Consider the following 16,484-nt stretch of genomic DNA (forward strand, 5'->3'; position numbering starts at 1 on the left):
ACTCTGCATTCAGATGCTTATATCTTTCCTTTCCTCCTTTTCTTTTCACTTCTCTTCTTTTCGCAGCTATTTGTAAGGCCTCCTCAGACAGCCGTTTTGCTTTTTTGCATTTCTTTTCCATGGGGATGGTCTTGATCCCTGTCTCCTGTACAATGTCTCCCAAAGAAAGGCAATGCCAAAGAATGCTCAAACTACCACACAATTACACTCATCTTACACGCTAGTAAAGTAATGCTCAAAATTCTCCAAGCCAGGCTTCAGCAACATGTGAACCGTGAACTTCCTGATGTTCAAGCTGGATTTAGAAAAGGCAGAGGAACCAGAGATCAAATTGCCAACATCCTGTGGATCATCGAAAAAGCAAGAGAGTTCCAGAAAAACATCTATTTCTGCTTTATTGACTGTGCCAAAGCTTTTGACTGTGTGCATCACAATAAACTGTGGAAAATTCTTCAAGAGATGGGAATACCAGACCACCTGACTCGCCTCTTGAGAAACCTATATGCAGGTCAGGAAGCAACAGTTAGAACTGGACATGGAACAACAGACTGGTTCCAAATAGGAAAAGGAGTACGTCAAGGCTGTATATTGTCACCCTGCTTATTTAACTTATATGCAGAGTACATCATGAGAAACGCTGGGCTGGAAGAAGCACAAGCTGGAATCAAGATTGCCGGGAGAAATATCAATAACCTCAGATATGCAGATGACACCACCCTTATGGCAGAAAGTGAAGAGGAACTAAAAAGCCTCTTGATGAAAGTGAAAGGGCGACGGAGTTGAAGATAAGGCTTCTGCTTTTAGGGAATTTAAAGTGGTGCCCTGGAGACAAGATACCCCAAACAGCTCCGCGGCAACATCACCAGAACAGCAGGTCCTGGTTCAACGTAAAAAAAAAAAAAAAAAAAAGAAAAAAGAAAGTGAAAGAGGAGAGTGAAAAAGTTGGCTTAAAGCTCAACATTCAGAAAACGAAGATCATGGCATCCAGTCCCATCACTTCATGGGAAATAGATGGGGAAACAGTGGAAACAGTGTCAGACTTTATTTTGGAGGGTTCCAAAATCACTACAGATGGTGACTGCAGCCATGAAATTAAAAGACGCTTACTCCTTGGAAGGAAAGTCATGACCAACCTAGATAGCATATTGAAAAGCAGAGACATTACTTTGCCAACAAAGGTCCGTCTAGTCAAGGCTATGGTTTTTCCAGTGGTCATGTATGGATGTGAGAGTTGGACTGTGGAGAAAGATAAGGGCCAAAGAACTGATGCTTTTGAACTGTGGTGTTGGAGAAGACTCTTGAGAGTCCCTTTGGACTGCAAGGAGATCCAACCAGTCCATTCTGAAGGAGATCAGCCCTGGGATTTCTTTGGAAGGAATGATGCTAAAGCTGAAACTCCAGTACTTAGGCCACGTCATGCGAAGAGTTGACTCATTGAAAAAAACTCTGATGCTCGGAGGGCTTGGGGGCAGGAGGAAAAGGGGATGACAAAGGATGAGATGGCTGGATGGCATCACTGACTCGATGGATGTGAGTTTGACTGAACTTCGGGAGATGGTGATGGACAGGGAGGCCTGGCGTTCTGTGATTCATGGGGTCGCAAAGAGTTGGACACGACTGAGCGACTGAACTGAACTTAACTGAAGAATACTACTTCCCCCACTCTTACATTTCATGCAACAATTTTATTCCAACACAGCAATGCTTCTTAAGTCTCTTTTACTCTCTCTCTTTCTTACAATCCTTAATTTCCATGTAGCTGCACCCTTCATAGGAAAGAATATACTGATCAAGAATACTGCTTCCCTCACTCTCATATTTCATGCAACAGTTTTATTCCAACATGTGTAAATCTAGAGCAGTATTTTAAATCTTTCAGGAGGGTAGCTGCAGTACATCCACAGCACATACATATTTAGGATGTCTCAGGATTTTAATAGAGCACTTTTGGAAACTGTGTATGACGTCATCGTTGGAAATCTTATCACAAGCCAGAAGCAAGCATCTGTGACATCTACAAAACTTCCATACTGTTTATTTTTGCAATATTTTTATCGCTAAGTACTGTATTGCTTTTGTCTTCCTTTGTATTATGGAATATTTTAAACATGTGCAAAAATAGAGAGAATAGCAGAGTGAGCTTTCGTTTACTCACCACCCAGCTCAACAATCGTCAGTTTATGACATCAAACTTCATATGTGTGTCTTTCCATCTCACCCCCTCTCCAGTCTGTAGTGTCTTGAGGCCATTCCCAGACATCATATCATTTCAGCTGTAAATATTGTGTAAAAAATATAAGGACTCTCTGTAAAAGCACAACTATAATACCATTATAGCTAAAAAAATTATTAATTCATTAATGTTACTAAATGTCCAGTCCATGTCCAATTTATCCAATTACTCCATAATATTTTTTTTAATAGTTGGTTTATCAAGATTTTAACAAGGTACATACATAAGTGGTTGATATGTCTTTTTTGGGAGAAGTAAAGATTTTTTAAAATGAATCTTTATTGGAATATAGTTGATTTACAATGTGTATTAGTTTCTGCTGTACAGCAAAGTGGATCAGTTATACATATACATATATCCACTCTTTCTTAGATTCTATTCCCATGTATTGAGTAGAGTTTCCCATGCTATACAGTAGGTTCTTGTTAAATATCTATTTTATATATAGTGTGTGTATGTCAATCCCATCATCCTAATTTATTCCTCCCCACCTCTCCCCTTCACGCAGATGTTTTCTGCATCTGTGCCTCCATTTCTGTTTTGTAAACAGGCCCATTTGTACCATTTTTTTTAGATTCTACATATAAGCAATATCATATGATATTTGTCTTTCTCTGACTTCGCATGACAATCTTTAGGTCTGTTCATGTCTCTGCAAATAATTAATCATTCCTGAATGTCATCAGATGGCCAGTCTGTGTGTCAGATTTCCCGTTAGCCCTTAATCTATATGCATCCATGCATATATCTTTTACAGTTGGTTTATTTGAATCCGTATCTAAGCAAGGTCCACACATCGCAGTGGTGATGTGTCTTTTAAGTCTCTTCTTCCGTCAACTACTGTTTGTCCTCCCTCCTTCTTTATTTTTTTCCCTTGGAATTTGTTGCTTGAAGAGACTGGGTTGTTGACCCTGTAAAGTTCCTACATGGCAGATCGACTACCTGGGGTACTATTAATATTTAATGTATCCCTCTGTCCCCTCTAGTTCCAGGAAACCTATGGTTAGTGGCTTAATCTGTTTCAGCTTTAAGTGTTTTGCAAAGACTACTTCCTGGGGTCACTGTGACCTTCCATTAGGAGGAATCTCATGCCCCTGTCTTTCTCTCTCTTTGTGATATTGAACGAAATGATTTTTGCCTGGATCCATTATTTCATTAAGAGGTTGAAAAATGGAACATTATGATCTCATCATTTCTTTTTATTTATTAGGTGAAATTCATGGAGGGGAAGGTTCCCTTGGCAACTACTCGGTTGCCCTGGATACAGTTTGCACAGGAAAGCCAGATTAATTACTTGATTCGTTTTTTTGGTTTTTTTTTTTCCTTTAGTTTTCTGGGTGAGTTTTTTCCTTTTTTCCTCATCCCTTAAATGACTGTTAGGGGTTGAATTGTATCCCACTGCCCAAAAGATATGTTCAAGTTCTAACCCCCCAAACCTTATAATGTGAGCTGTTTTGAAAATAAAGTGAAAATCGGGGTACTCTTTCTGCCCCCTTCTGATGCCTATGTCAGAAGCTTTCTCTATCTCCTTTATACTTTAATAAAACCTTATTACACAAAAGCTCTGAGAAATCAAGCCTTGTCTCTGGCCCCGGATTGAATTCTTCTCCTCCAGGAGCCAAGAATCCTGGTGTCTTCGCGTGATTCAACAGCACCCTTTCATCTTGGGGGCTCGTCCGGGATCCTTCAGGACAAGATGGGAGCTAACAATTCCAGCCTCATTCCTTTGAACTGTATCCTGAAAAATTGGGATAGACTTGATCCCCAGGGCTTAAAGAAGACATACCTGGTCTTCCTATGTGATACTGCATGGCCACGGTATCCATTGGAGGATGGTGAACGGTGGCCACTTGGAGGGTCTTTTAAGTATAATACTGTTCTACAATTAGACCTGATACTGGGGCAACTTATTCTGTGCTTACTGAAGCCCCTGGCCCACTTTCTTCCTGATCCGCTTCCGTAATGGGACTGTCTGGACGAACCAAAAGCTTGGGAGGATCTAAAGGATACCCCATTCGACGATCCTGACATGGAAATATTTACAGATGGCAGTTCTTTTGTTCGGGATGGAAAGTGTAAAGCAGGTTACGCCGTGGTGACTGCTAAACAGGTTTTGGAAGCAAAATCTCTCCCCCAGGGAACCAGTGCTCAGTTAGCGGAGCTTGTGGCTCTGACCCGAGCTCTAGAATTAAGCAAAGGGCAGCGGATGGGCCTGATAATCTATGTGAGCCTACTTCTGCTGACTCCAAAAATCCTGAGTCTGCCATTTGATCCTCAAGACAATGTCTTCCTGTCCTGGGCTCACTCCTATGCTGCATTCCACAATCGGTCTAACTGCTGGTCTGCGGAGCGCTCCCCTCTTCATCAGTGGAAGGCTTCCCGTGGTGGACATCCCCACTTCAAGGAAAAGACTTTCTCCAAGTCTGTGAATACCTTCGACAACAATCACATGCGATGCCTCTTCTTCATCTGATGACATCTACCAACCCTAAAATGGACTGGTGCAACACGTTGCACTTTAACTATGGACATAATGTGACTTTTAATTTCGATTTTAACTTGTTTTAATGACTATGTTGCCTGCATCTGTAATTGTATAACTGGATTTGTTTCTAGCCGCATAAAGCTTTTAAGTTACAAATGGTTGCTCAAACTCCTGCTACTGCTGTAGCTTCCTCCAACTACTATTCGGGGCCCCTGGATCAGATATGCTCAATATGAGGATTAGGAGAATATGTTGCCTCACCAATTTAGGGACAACACCCCTTGTCAGCTCAGAAGCAGTTATGGAACAAGAACGACGCCCCTTTTCCCTAGGCAACATAAAAGAAAAGGGGAGAATGAGAGAGTCATTTCCTAGGCAGGTTGATAGGGAGTCTAGGGGTCCCCAAGGAGAGAGGGGTCTGGAATTCTCAAGGAGGAAGAAAGGACAAACTTTTTTTTCTTTCTCCACATTCCTTAGGATTATATAACAATAATGTATCCTGCCTAAGGACAGTCTCTGGATTAAACCTTCTGTTATCTTAAAATGTAAATTATGGGAGTAGACCTGGTCTTTACAAGGATGTATCCTGCTTGAGGACAGTGTTATCTTAAAATGTAAATCATGGGAGTAGGTCTGATGAGGTCTTTACAACCTCCAGACATTCTTTGGATTATATAACTTCATTGTTAACACTAGCAAGCGGGTACTCTTTCTACCCCCTTCTGATGCCTATGTCAGAAGCTTTCTCTATCTCCTTTATACTTTAATAAAACTTTATTACACACACACACACACAAATAAAATAAAGTGAAAGTCACTCAGTCATGTCCGACTGTTTGCAGTCCATGGAATTCTCCAGGCCAGAATACTGGATTGGGTAGCCCTTCCCTCTCTAGGGGATCTTCCTAACCCAGGGATGGAACCCAGGTCTCTGGCACTGCAGGTGGTTTATTTACCAGCTGAGCCCCAAGGGAAGCCCTTTTTGGAAATAAGGTTGTTGCTAACCCTAGGACAAGCCCTTAATCCAATGTGACTGGGGTCCTCAAGGGAAGGGGAGAAGATGGCCATGTGGTGGTGGAAGCGAAGTGACACTCCAGCAACCCGAGGGGTACCAAGGAGTGCCGGCAAACACCAGAAGCTGGAAGAGGCAAGGAAGGAGTCCTCCCTACAGGTTGGAGTGTGGACCTGCCAACACTTTCATTTTGGACAACTGGCCTCCAGAACAAGGAGACAAAACATTCCTCTTGTTTCGAGCCTCCCAGTTTGTGACACTTTGTTACGGCAACTCTAAGAAACTAATAGAGTAACTGATGAAGTTTTACATTTTTTAGATTATTTTATTTGTTTATTTTATTTTAGCTTTGGCTGTGCTGGGTCTTCAATGCTGTGTGGGCTTTTCTCTAGTTGCGGAGGGTGGAGGCTACTCTCTAGCTCTGGTGCGAGGGCTTTTTGCGGTGGCTTCTCATGTTGCAGAGCACAGGCTCCGGGGCTCGCGGGCTTCCGCATTTGTGGCACGTGGCTCAGTAGCTGCAGCTCCTGGGCTCTAGGGCACAGGCTCAGCAGTTGTGGTGCACGGGCTTGGATGCTCCGTGGCATGTGGGATCTTCCTGGATCAGGGATTGAACCTGTGTCTCCTACACTGGCAGGCAGATGCTTTACCACTGAGCCACCAGGGAAGCCTGAAGCTTTATTTTTTAAGTGCCACTGTGAACTCACAAATTTGACCATATTTTTTGTTTTAATCCGTAGCAGTTCATAATTTTTGATGCATTTCAAATTGTCCAATCTTTAGTCAGTGAGGCCCTCTTCACTTTGACTCCTGCTCCCCTTTAGCACAATTGCAGTCATCTTTGCTTTTTTGCTTATCTTGGATATTTCCAATCCCAGAACTGAAATAAGTCATTTTCTTCAAAGTTCTCTGGTTTCTTTAGTGGGAAATAGTATTTAGAGACCACATTCTGGGCCTCTTAGGATTGCTCATTGCTACCGTAAGTGGTCATTTTTCTGGGCCTTTTCAGTGGACAGAGCTAGGAAATATGAATTTATTTTTCTTTTTTCTTTATCAAAGAATAAAATCTTTACTGATAGAACAGTTGGTCTTATGATTTTCCTAGTACCACACATATTTCAAAAAATATATACAGACAGCTATGATTATTATTGTTATCAACTTCAGATATGCAGAGGATACCACTCTAAGGGCAGAAAGCAAAGAAGAACTAAAGAGCCTCATGATGAGGGTGAAAGAGGAGAGTGAAAATGCTGGTTTGAAACTCCATATTCAAAAAATGAAGATCATGGCCACTAGTTCCATCACTTCGCAGCAAATAGATGGTGAAAAAGTGGAAACAGTGATAGATTTCATTGTCTTGGGCTCCAAAATCACTGTGGATGGTGACTGCAGCCACAAAATTAAAAGATGCTTGCTCCTTGGAAGAAAAGCTGTAACAAACCTGGATAGTGTATTAAAAAGCAGAGATATCACTTTGCCAACAGAGGTCTGTATAGTCAAAGCTGTGGTTTTTCCAGTAATCACCTAGGGATGTGAGAGTTAGAGGTAGAGAAAGCTGAGCACTGAAGAATTGATACACTGAAACATGTATAATGTTTCAAACTGTGGTGCTGCAGAAGACTCTTGAGAGTCCCTTGGACAGCAAGAAGATCAAACCAGTCAATCCTAAAGGAAGTCAACCCTGAATATTCATTGGTAGGACTGATGTTGAAGCTGAAGTTCCAATACTTTGGCCACCTGATATGAAGAGCTGACTCATTGGAAAAGACCCTGGTGCTGGGAAAGATTGAGGGCAAGAGGAGAAGGGGGTGACAGAAGATGAGATGATTGGATGGCATCACCAACTCAATAGACATGAGTTTGAGCAAACTCCAGGAGATAGTGAAGGACAGGGAAGCCTAGCAGGCTGCAGTCCATGGAGTCAAAAAGAGTCAGACACGACTTAGCACCTGAATAACAATATTCAATTACATGGGTATTTGCTGTTGTTGAGTCACTAAGTCATGTCTGACTCTTTGTGACCCTATGGACTATAGCCCACCAGGCTCCTCTGTCCATGGGATTTCCCAGGCAAGAATACTGGAGTGGGTTGCCATTTCCTCCTCCATGGGATCTTTCTGACCCAGGGATCGTGTTTGTGTCTCTTCCTTGGCAGAAGGATTCTTTACCACTGAGCCACATGGGAATCCCTACTACATTTTATTTAACGATTCATCAGTTGATAGATGTTGGGCTGTTTCCACTTTGGAGCTATTATAAATAATGCTCTAAACATTATGTCAAAGTTTTGTGTTGATGTATGTCTTCATTTCTCTTGGTTATATACCTTAGAGAAAAATTGCTGGGTTGTATGCTTGACCTTTTGAAGAACTGCAAGACTATTTTCCAAAATGGCAGTGCCATTTTACATTGCTACCAGCACTGCATGAAGGTTCAATTTTCCCACATCCCCATAACACCTATTTTTATCTGTGTTTTTGATTAGAACCATTACAGTCAGTATGAAGTGCTATCTCATTGTGGTTTTGAATTGCATTTCTCTCATGACTAATGATGTTGGGCATCTTATCACATGCTTATCAGTCATTTCAGTACCTTATTTGGAAAAACATCTGTTCAGATCCTTTGTCTATTTTTAATCAGGTTATTTGTCTCTTTATTATTGAGTTATAAAAGTTCTTTACATATTTGAGGTCCAAGTCCCTTATCAGATGTATGATTCACAAATATTTTATCCTTTTCTGTAAGTTGTCTTTTCCCTTTCCTTTTTTATTTATTTGCTTGTTTTCTTAGTATACATATTTTATTGAAGTATGTCTCAGGTACACAGCAAGGCAATCCAGTTATGCACACACACATATTATTTTTCAGATTATGTTCCATTGTAGGTTATTACAAGATATTGCCTGTAGTTCCCTGGTCTTTTCACTTTCTTGATAGTGTTCTTCACAGCACAAACTTTTACATGCTAATGAAGTTCAATCTATCTGTTTTCTCTTTGGTGGCTTGTGCTTTTTTAAATATAATTTTATTTATTTATTTTTGGCTGTGCTGTATCTTTGCTGCACAGGCTTTTCTCTCGTGGCAAGCAGGGTCTACTCTCTCATTGTGGTGTGCAGGCTTCTCTTTGCTGTGGCTTCTATGGTTGTAGAGCACAGGCTCTGGGGTAAGTGGGCTTCAATAGTTGTAGCACGTGGGCTCGGTAATTGCAGTTCCTGGGCTCTAGAGCACAGGCTCAATGGTTGTGGCCCTATGGCATTTGGGATCTTCCCAGATCAAGGACTGAACCGTTGAACCGGTGTCTCCTGCATTGGCTCTTTACCACTGAGCCGCCATGGAAGCCCTGTGCTTTTCGTGCCATGTCTAAAAACCCATTGCCAAATCCAGAAGATTTACCCCTATGTTTCCTTCCTATGTTTCATAGTTTTAGCTCTTATGTTTAGGTTTCTCATTCATTTTGAGTTAGTTTTTGCATATAGTATGAGGTAGGCGTTCAGTTTCTTTCTTTTGCGTATGGATATCCAGCTGTCCCAGTACCGTCTGTTGAAAAGCCTGTTCTTTCCCATTGAACAGACTTGGTACTTTTGTCAAAAATCAATTAACTGTAAGTGTGCTGTGTGCTTAGTCACTCAGTCGTGTCCCACTCTTTATGATCCTATCAACTGCAGTCCGCCAGGCTGCTCTGTCTATGGGATTCTTTAGGCAAGAATACTGGAGTGGGTTGCCATGCCCTCCTCCAGAGGATCTTCCCAACCCAGGGATCGAATCCAGGTCTCCCGCCTTGAAGGCAGATTCTTTACCATCTGAGCCACCAGGGAAGCCCATGAATACCAGAGTGCATACCTATCCCTTCTCCAGGCAATCTTCCCAACCCAGAAATCGAACCGGGGTCTCTTGCATTGCAGGTGGATTCTTTACCAGCTGAGCTACCAGGGAAGCCCTTGACTGTAAATATGACGATTTATTTCTGGGCTGTTAATTCTATTCCACAGATCTATACATTGATCTTTATACCAGTATCAAACTATCTTGATTAGTTTGTAGTAATTTTGAAATCAGGAAGTGTTAGTCCTCCAATTTTTTTTCTTCCTTTTTGGCTATTTTGGGCCCTTTGAATTTTCATATGAATTTTAGAGTCAGCTTGTCAATTTCTGCAAAAAAGCCACCTGGTATTCTGCTAGTAAATCAACTTCTGGAATGTTGTCATCGTAACAATAATAAGTCTCCAACCCATAGACATGGAATGTTTTTCCATTTATTTAGGTCATTTTAAATTTCTTTAAACAATGTTTTATAAAATAAAAAGAACATAATATTTTGTAGCTTTCAGTATATAATTCATTCACCTCCTTGGTTAAATGTGTTCCTGGTTATTGTATTCTCTTTGATGCTACTGTAAATGGAATTATTTTTTAATTTCATTTTCAGATTGTTCACTCCTTAGTGTGTAGAAATAAATAATCTCCCCCCTCACCTGCTGGGACATACCATCCAGAGTGTGGGACCTTAGTTCCCCAATCAGGGATTGACCCTGTGCCCTTGGCAGTGAAGGTGAAGTCCTAACCACTGGACCACCATGGAATTCCCAGAAATATAACTTTTGTATTTAATATTGCTCTTGTATCCTGAACTCATTTACTAGCTCTAGTTGTGTGTGTGTGTGTGTGTGTTGTGTTATTTAGGGTTTTCTATATATAATGTCATGTAATCCACAAATGGAGATGCTTTTATTTCTTGCTTTCCAGTCTGGCTTCCCTTTATTTCTTTTTCTTGCCGAGTTGCCCTGGATAGAATCTCCAGCAAAATGTCTAATAGAAGCGATGAGAACAGACACCCTTGGTTGTTTCTGATCTTAGGGAGAAAGCATTCAGTCTTTCACTATTAAGTACATTGTTAACTGTGGGTTATTTGTAGATGCCCTTTATCAGGTGAGGAACTATCTGCCTAGGTTTTGAGTGGTTTTTCATGGAGGTGTTGAGTTTTGTCAAATGCTTTTCCTGCATTTATGAGATGATCGTGTTTCTGCCCTTTATTCTATTGATATGGTGTATTACATTGATTAATTTTTTATGTTAAAATGACCTTGCCTTCTTGGGATAAGTCCTGCTTGGTTATGGTGTATAATAATTTTCTTATGCTACTAGATTCAGTTTGCTAGCATTTTGTTGAGAATTTTTGTGTCTATATTTATAAGAGATATTGGTATGCAATTTTCTTTTCTTGTGATATTTTTGTCTAATTTTGGTAGCAGGCTGATACTGACCTCATAGAATGGGTTGGAAAGTGTTTCCTCATTTTCTATTTCTTGGAAGAATTTGTGAAGAATTGATATTACTTCTTCTTTAAATGTTGGGTGAAATTCACCAGTGAAGTCATCTGGGACTCAGCTTTTCCCTGTGGGTGGCTTTTGATTACTAATTCAATCTCTTGTCATAAACCTATTCAGAGTTTCAAATTAGTCTTGAGTCAGTTTCGGTAGTCTGTGTCCTTCTAGGAATGTGTTAATTCTGCTTATCTATTTTGTTGACATATAGTTATGCGTATTATTCCCTGTAAGTACTACTTTAGTGGCAATCCATAAGTTTTAGTGCAGTATGTTTTCATTTTCATTCATCTCAGAGTGTTTTCTAATGTTCCTTGTTACATCTTTTCTGACCCATTGGTTAATTTCCTTATGTTCTTAATATGTATAGACTCTGCAGTGAGAACACCTCTTTTGTTCTTTATCCACCTAGCTAAGATTACTATCAATTTTATTAATCTTTCTAATGAGCAACTTTGAGCTTTGTTAATTTACTCTACATTTGTTCTCTATTTGATTGATTTTTGCTTTTATCTTTATTATTTGCTTCTTTTTGTTCACTTTGGATTAATCTTTGTATTCTTTTTCTAGCTTCTAAAGATAAAAATCTGGGTCACCTATTTTAAACCTTTCTCTCTCTCTCTAATATAAGCATTAAAACTATAAATTTCTCTCTAATCACTGTTTTAGTTGAATACCACAACTTTTGATGTGTTGTATTTTCATTATTATGAAATAATATTTCATATTATTTTTATCAATTCAAAATCTTTTCTAAGCTCCCCTGTAATTCCTTCCTTAATCTATGGATTATTAAGAAACATGATGTTTAATTTCCAAATACATTTTTCGTGGATTTGTTATCATTACTGGTTTTAATTTAATTCAATTTTGGTCACAGGACATTTTCTTTAATATTTAAGTTTTTTTAAAAATTTATTTATTTTTGGCTGCTGTGGGTCTTCCTTACTGCAAGCAGGCTTTTTCTAGTTGCAGCAAGAGGGGGCTACTCTCTACCTGTGATGCATGATTTCTCATCACTGTAGCTTCTCCTGTTGCAAAGCAAGGGCACTAGTTTTCAGGCTTCAGTAGTTGTGGCACATGGGCTTAGGTGCCCCGAGGCATGCAGGATCATTCCAGCCCGGGATTGAACCCTTGTCCCCCGCATTGGTAGGCGGGTTCTTAACCACTGTACCACCAGGGAAGCCCGTATTTCAGGTTTTTGAAATGTACTGAGCAATTGGCCAAGCACATTGTGTATCTCAACGGCCATATTATATGCATTTGGGAAAAAATATATTCTGCCTTTGTCGAAGGTAGTGTTCTATAAACGTCAGTTAGGTCAAAGTTATTAAGAACTTCTATGTCCATACTGATTTTGAATCTACTTCTTCTATCAATTACTGAGAGAACTGTGTTATAATCTCCAACTATAATCGTGAATCTGTCTGTTCCTCTCTTTAATTCTGGCAGTTTTTCCTTATGTGTCTTTAATTTCTTTTTATTTCTTTGGTTGTTCTGCACTGTATGCAGGACCTTAGTTCCCTGACCAGGAATCAGACCCATGTTCCCTGCATTGGTAGTGCAAGTCTTAACCACTGGACCGCTAGGGAAGTCCTTTTCTTCAAGTATCTTTAAACTCTATTAACAGGCATATACATATTTATAACTGTTATGTCTTCCTGATGAATTATTACAAAATGTCCCTCCTTATATTTATATGTCTTCCCCCATCTATTTATTTTCAACCTGTGTCTTTATATTTAAAATTCATCTTTTGTAGACAGCATGTAGTGGAGTCTTGCTCTTTTATCCAGTCTGACAACCTCTGCCTTTTAATTGGAAAATTTAGTCCTGTGCAGAAAAGAGTTACTCATAGCATGGTCAGCCTATCCTTAGACCTAGCCTTAGAAAGACCTGCTTATGAGTTTGGTCTTTGGTTGGCATCTGGGAACTTGGTCCTTGGAGTGCATGCACGCTAAGTCACTTCAGTCCTGTCCAACTCTGTGTGACCCCATGGACTGTAGCCCGCCAGGCTCCTCTGTTCATGGGATTCTCTAGGCAAGAATACTGGAGTGGGTAGCCGTGCCCTCCTCCAGGGGCATCTTCCCGACGCAGGAATCGAACTTGCATCTTTTATGTCTCCTGCACTGATAGACGGGGTCTTTACCATTAGTGCCACCGGGGAAGCCTGGTCCTTGGCGTGTTTTCCTAGTCAATAGTTAACTGATAAGGAAGATTCATTCTGGCCAGAACATTCGTTCGAGCAGTATGGTTTATGCTGAACACCTGCCTTCCTTCTGGGATTCTAGAATTTGGTATATTCCTGCCAAAGAGTGGGCTTCCCTGGAGGCTTGATGGTAAAGACTCCACCTGCAATGCAGGAGATGCAGGAGACATGGGTTTGACCCCTGGGTTGGGAAGATCCCCTGGAGGAGGGAATGGCAACCCACTCCAGTATCCCTGCCTGGAGAATCCTCTGGATGGTGGAGCCTGGTAGGTTGCAGTCCATGGGTTTACAGAGAGTCAGACACAACTGAGCAACTAAATACACACACACATCTCACACTTACTAACTCAGCTGAGTCTTTGACAATGCTTTTGGGCTGGCAAACAGGGTGGAGATCTCCATGCCCATCTTACAGGTGGGAAAACTGGGGTTCAGGGAGAATTAGTGAACTGTCTGCTCTCACTACGGAGAAGGCAATGGCACCCCACTCCAGTACTCTTGCCTGGAAAATCCTGTGGATGGAGGAGCCTGATGGGCTGCAGTCCATGGGGTCGCTAAGAGTCGGACATGACTGAGCGACTTCACTTTAGGAAATGGCAACCCACTCCAGTGTTCTTGCCTGGAGAATCTCAGGGATGGGGGAGCCTGGTGGGCTGCCGTCTCTGGAGTCACACAGAGTCGGACACGACTGAAGTGACTTAGCAGCAGCAGCAGCTGCTGCTCTCACTAAGCCGCTAAGTAGCAGAGCTGAAATCAAAATCTATCAACTGTTTGTCCAATGTCTTCCCATGTTGCTGCATGACTGCAAAATAGAACTGCTTGTGCTGTGCAGACAGAGTCTCCTCTTGGCATCATCATATTATGGGAGACTCTGTCCATCAGGAAGTCATTCCTTGTAAGAAGCCATTTGTTAAGGTCCTTGGTGGCAGAAACCAGGGGAAAGATGAGCAAAGTGGGCTTTCTCGTGTGCCCTGTCTTCCTGCTGAGGTTGTAAGCCTCCTGAGGACAGAAGGGGTTCACGGGCAGAGTGGTTTGTGCGGAAACTCTTTCCATCTCCTCTCTCAGTGCCGTGATCTGTTTTGGTGCCTCCTACCTCTCCCAGGAGCTCATTTAGAACCCCATCTCCTCCAGACTCCCCAAACTTGCTGGTAGCTAACTACCCAACCCAACAAGGACTTCCTTCTGTGGCCTGAGCCACTGAGCCCATGAGTAGGAGCCACTGGCCCCACTCATGGTCTTGGATGGATTGGGCATCACCATAATTCCATCACTCATTTCTACTCTCGCTTTGCAATTTGCAAAGTGCGCTTATAACTGTCATTCAAGCCTCCTACTGGTTCCAGGAAGTAAGACAAGCAAGTACATACCAGAAGCATATGATTTCCGATGATTCCAACCAATCCCACGAGATTTGAAGTCAAGCAAGTGGGAAAAGTGTGTCTGATCCCAGACCCACCTCTTCAGTATCCTTGGGCAGCCCAGTGAAGGAGCCGGGCCTCTGTGGCTCCAGCCTCAGTATCTTTCTGTCTTAGGGAAGAAATCCAGCTGTGATAATCCTTCAGGAAGAATGCCCTTTCACTTCTCCTTTTACTGAGGTCCTTGACCTTGAGCTTTTGTGGATCAGCAGAATCTGATCCTTCCTTGACTTCCAATCAGGAGCTCTTTCTACAAGAGAAGGATGGGACCTGGCCTTGGGCAAGACAGGAAAACCGGGTGGCTATGGCTTCCTGTCCGCAAGCCTGGGGAAGCCTTGCCTTCTTAGGCGTGGCATCCTTAGCCGTGGCCCATCCGAGGGACCCTGTGCGCATGCCCAGAGGCCTTCCCTTCCTCCTGCACCCACCTGTTTTTGGTGAGCCTCCAGTTAGTAAATACCATCCAGCCTCCCTCTCAATACCACTGTTTCCCCTCCTTGCATCTCTCAGGACTTAAGGACCATGAGTCCCCTAAGTCTTCATTCTGCGTTCCACCCAGTAGTACACCGAAGCTAGCTCCTCCCACCTGGAACAGCATCTCTTCCCAACTCCATGTTCAGGTTGAAAGCCTGGAATCAGGCATGTGAGGAGTATTTACATCATGTGTTGTTATTGTTTAGTCACTAAGTCACGTCTGACTCTTTGCGACCCCGGGGACTGTAGCCCGACAGGCTCCTCTGTCTATGGGATTTCCCAGGCAAGAGTACTGGAGTCAGTTGCTATTTCCTTCTCCAGGGGATCTTCCCGACCCAGGGATCCAACCCACATTTACCACTGAACCACCAGGGAAGCCCATTTACATCATAGGAATGAGCAAATGTTGCAAAACAGAGCTTTCCTCTCAGAGCCAGTTAAAGATTTACCAGTGCGTCACTGGGCTGCATCTCACCTGTCTGTCAACCAAGAGCTGCCAAAGTATTTGCTGATAACCACTGGTGTTGGTATCAGTTACTTCGTTGGAATTTCTGAGTCCCCTTTCCCAGCAGGTCAGCCTGACCTCAGGGGGCAGAGTCAGCCAGGTACTGGCAGATGGAAGCCAGGCCATGTGCCCTGAATTGATAAGAACTAGGGGATATGGGCAGACCACAAATAGTTTCACACACACACATACTCACTCCTGGTTTACTTTAATATTTGTGGGTTTATTTCAATGCATATTGGAAAAAAATATAGCCAGTACATTAAATCTGTGATTTCAAGAACTTTGTGTGTGTGCTTTTTTCGTTTTTTTTTTTTTTTTTTTTTGACTGTGCATGCAGCTTGAGGGATTTTAGTGGCCTGACCAGGGATCAAACCCAGGCCCCTGGCAGTGAGAACTCCAGGTCCAATGGACCGCTGGGGAACTTGGTCATGGATATTTTTGGATGAGCTCAATTTCAGTTAGGTGTAAGATAGATTGGGTGGTGGGTAAACATTCTGGAGATGATGGAATGGTTGAAAGTTTAGTTGTTGGTGATGGGGTCCTAGTGAAGAAGTCTAGGCAGGGGAGTGAGCCGGGCAGTTTGCACTGTAGGAGGAGATTTTTCGCATCTGTGTGCAGAACAGATGGGACGGAGGCAAACTGGGGGGCAGTGGGATGGGGTTGAGAATGAACAGGTGGGTCTGGGAGTTAAATTGGTTCAATCAACAAAATTAGAGACATTATTAGATATGGGGAAGGGGACAATGGTGACTTGACTGGACGTTAAGAACAATACCTGAGTTGCATCTGGGACAGGACGATTGAGGTATGTTTGTGTTATCTCTGCCG

The 16,484-nt window shown here is 42.1% G+C and overlaps 1 non-coding gene across 1 annotated transcript; it reads right to left on the reverse strand.

The window, feature by feature from the left end:
- Positions 1–6,321: 6,321 nt before the first annotated feature.
- TRNAG-GCC (transfer RNA glycine (anticodon GCC)) lies at positions 6,322–6,394 on the reverse strand. The gene has a single exon. It is a non-coding gene; the product is annotated as a tRNA-Gly (tRNA).
- Between the last annotated feature and the right edge of the window lie 10,090 nt (positions 6,395–16,484).

This window comes from Bos mutus, chromosome 25 (assembly GCF_027580195.1).
Source record: "Bos mutus isolate GX-2022 chromosome 25, NWIPB_WYAK_1.1, whole genome shotgun sequence".
In the NCBI taxonomy this organism is placed as follows: domain Eukaryota; kingdom Metazoa; phylum Chordata; class Mammalia; order Artiodactyla; family Bovidae; genus Bos; species Bos mutus.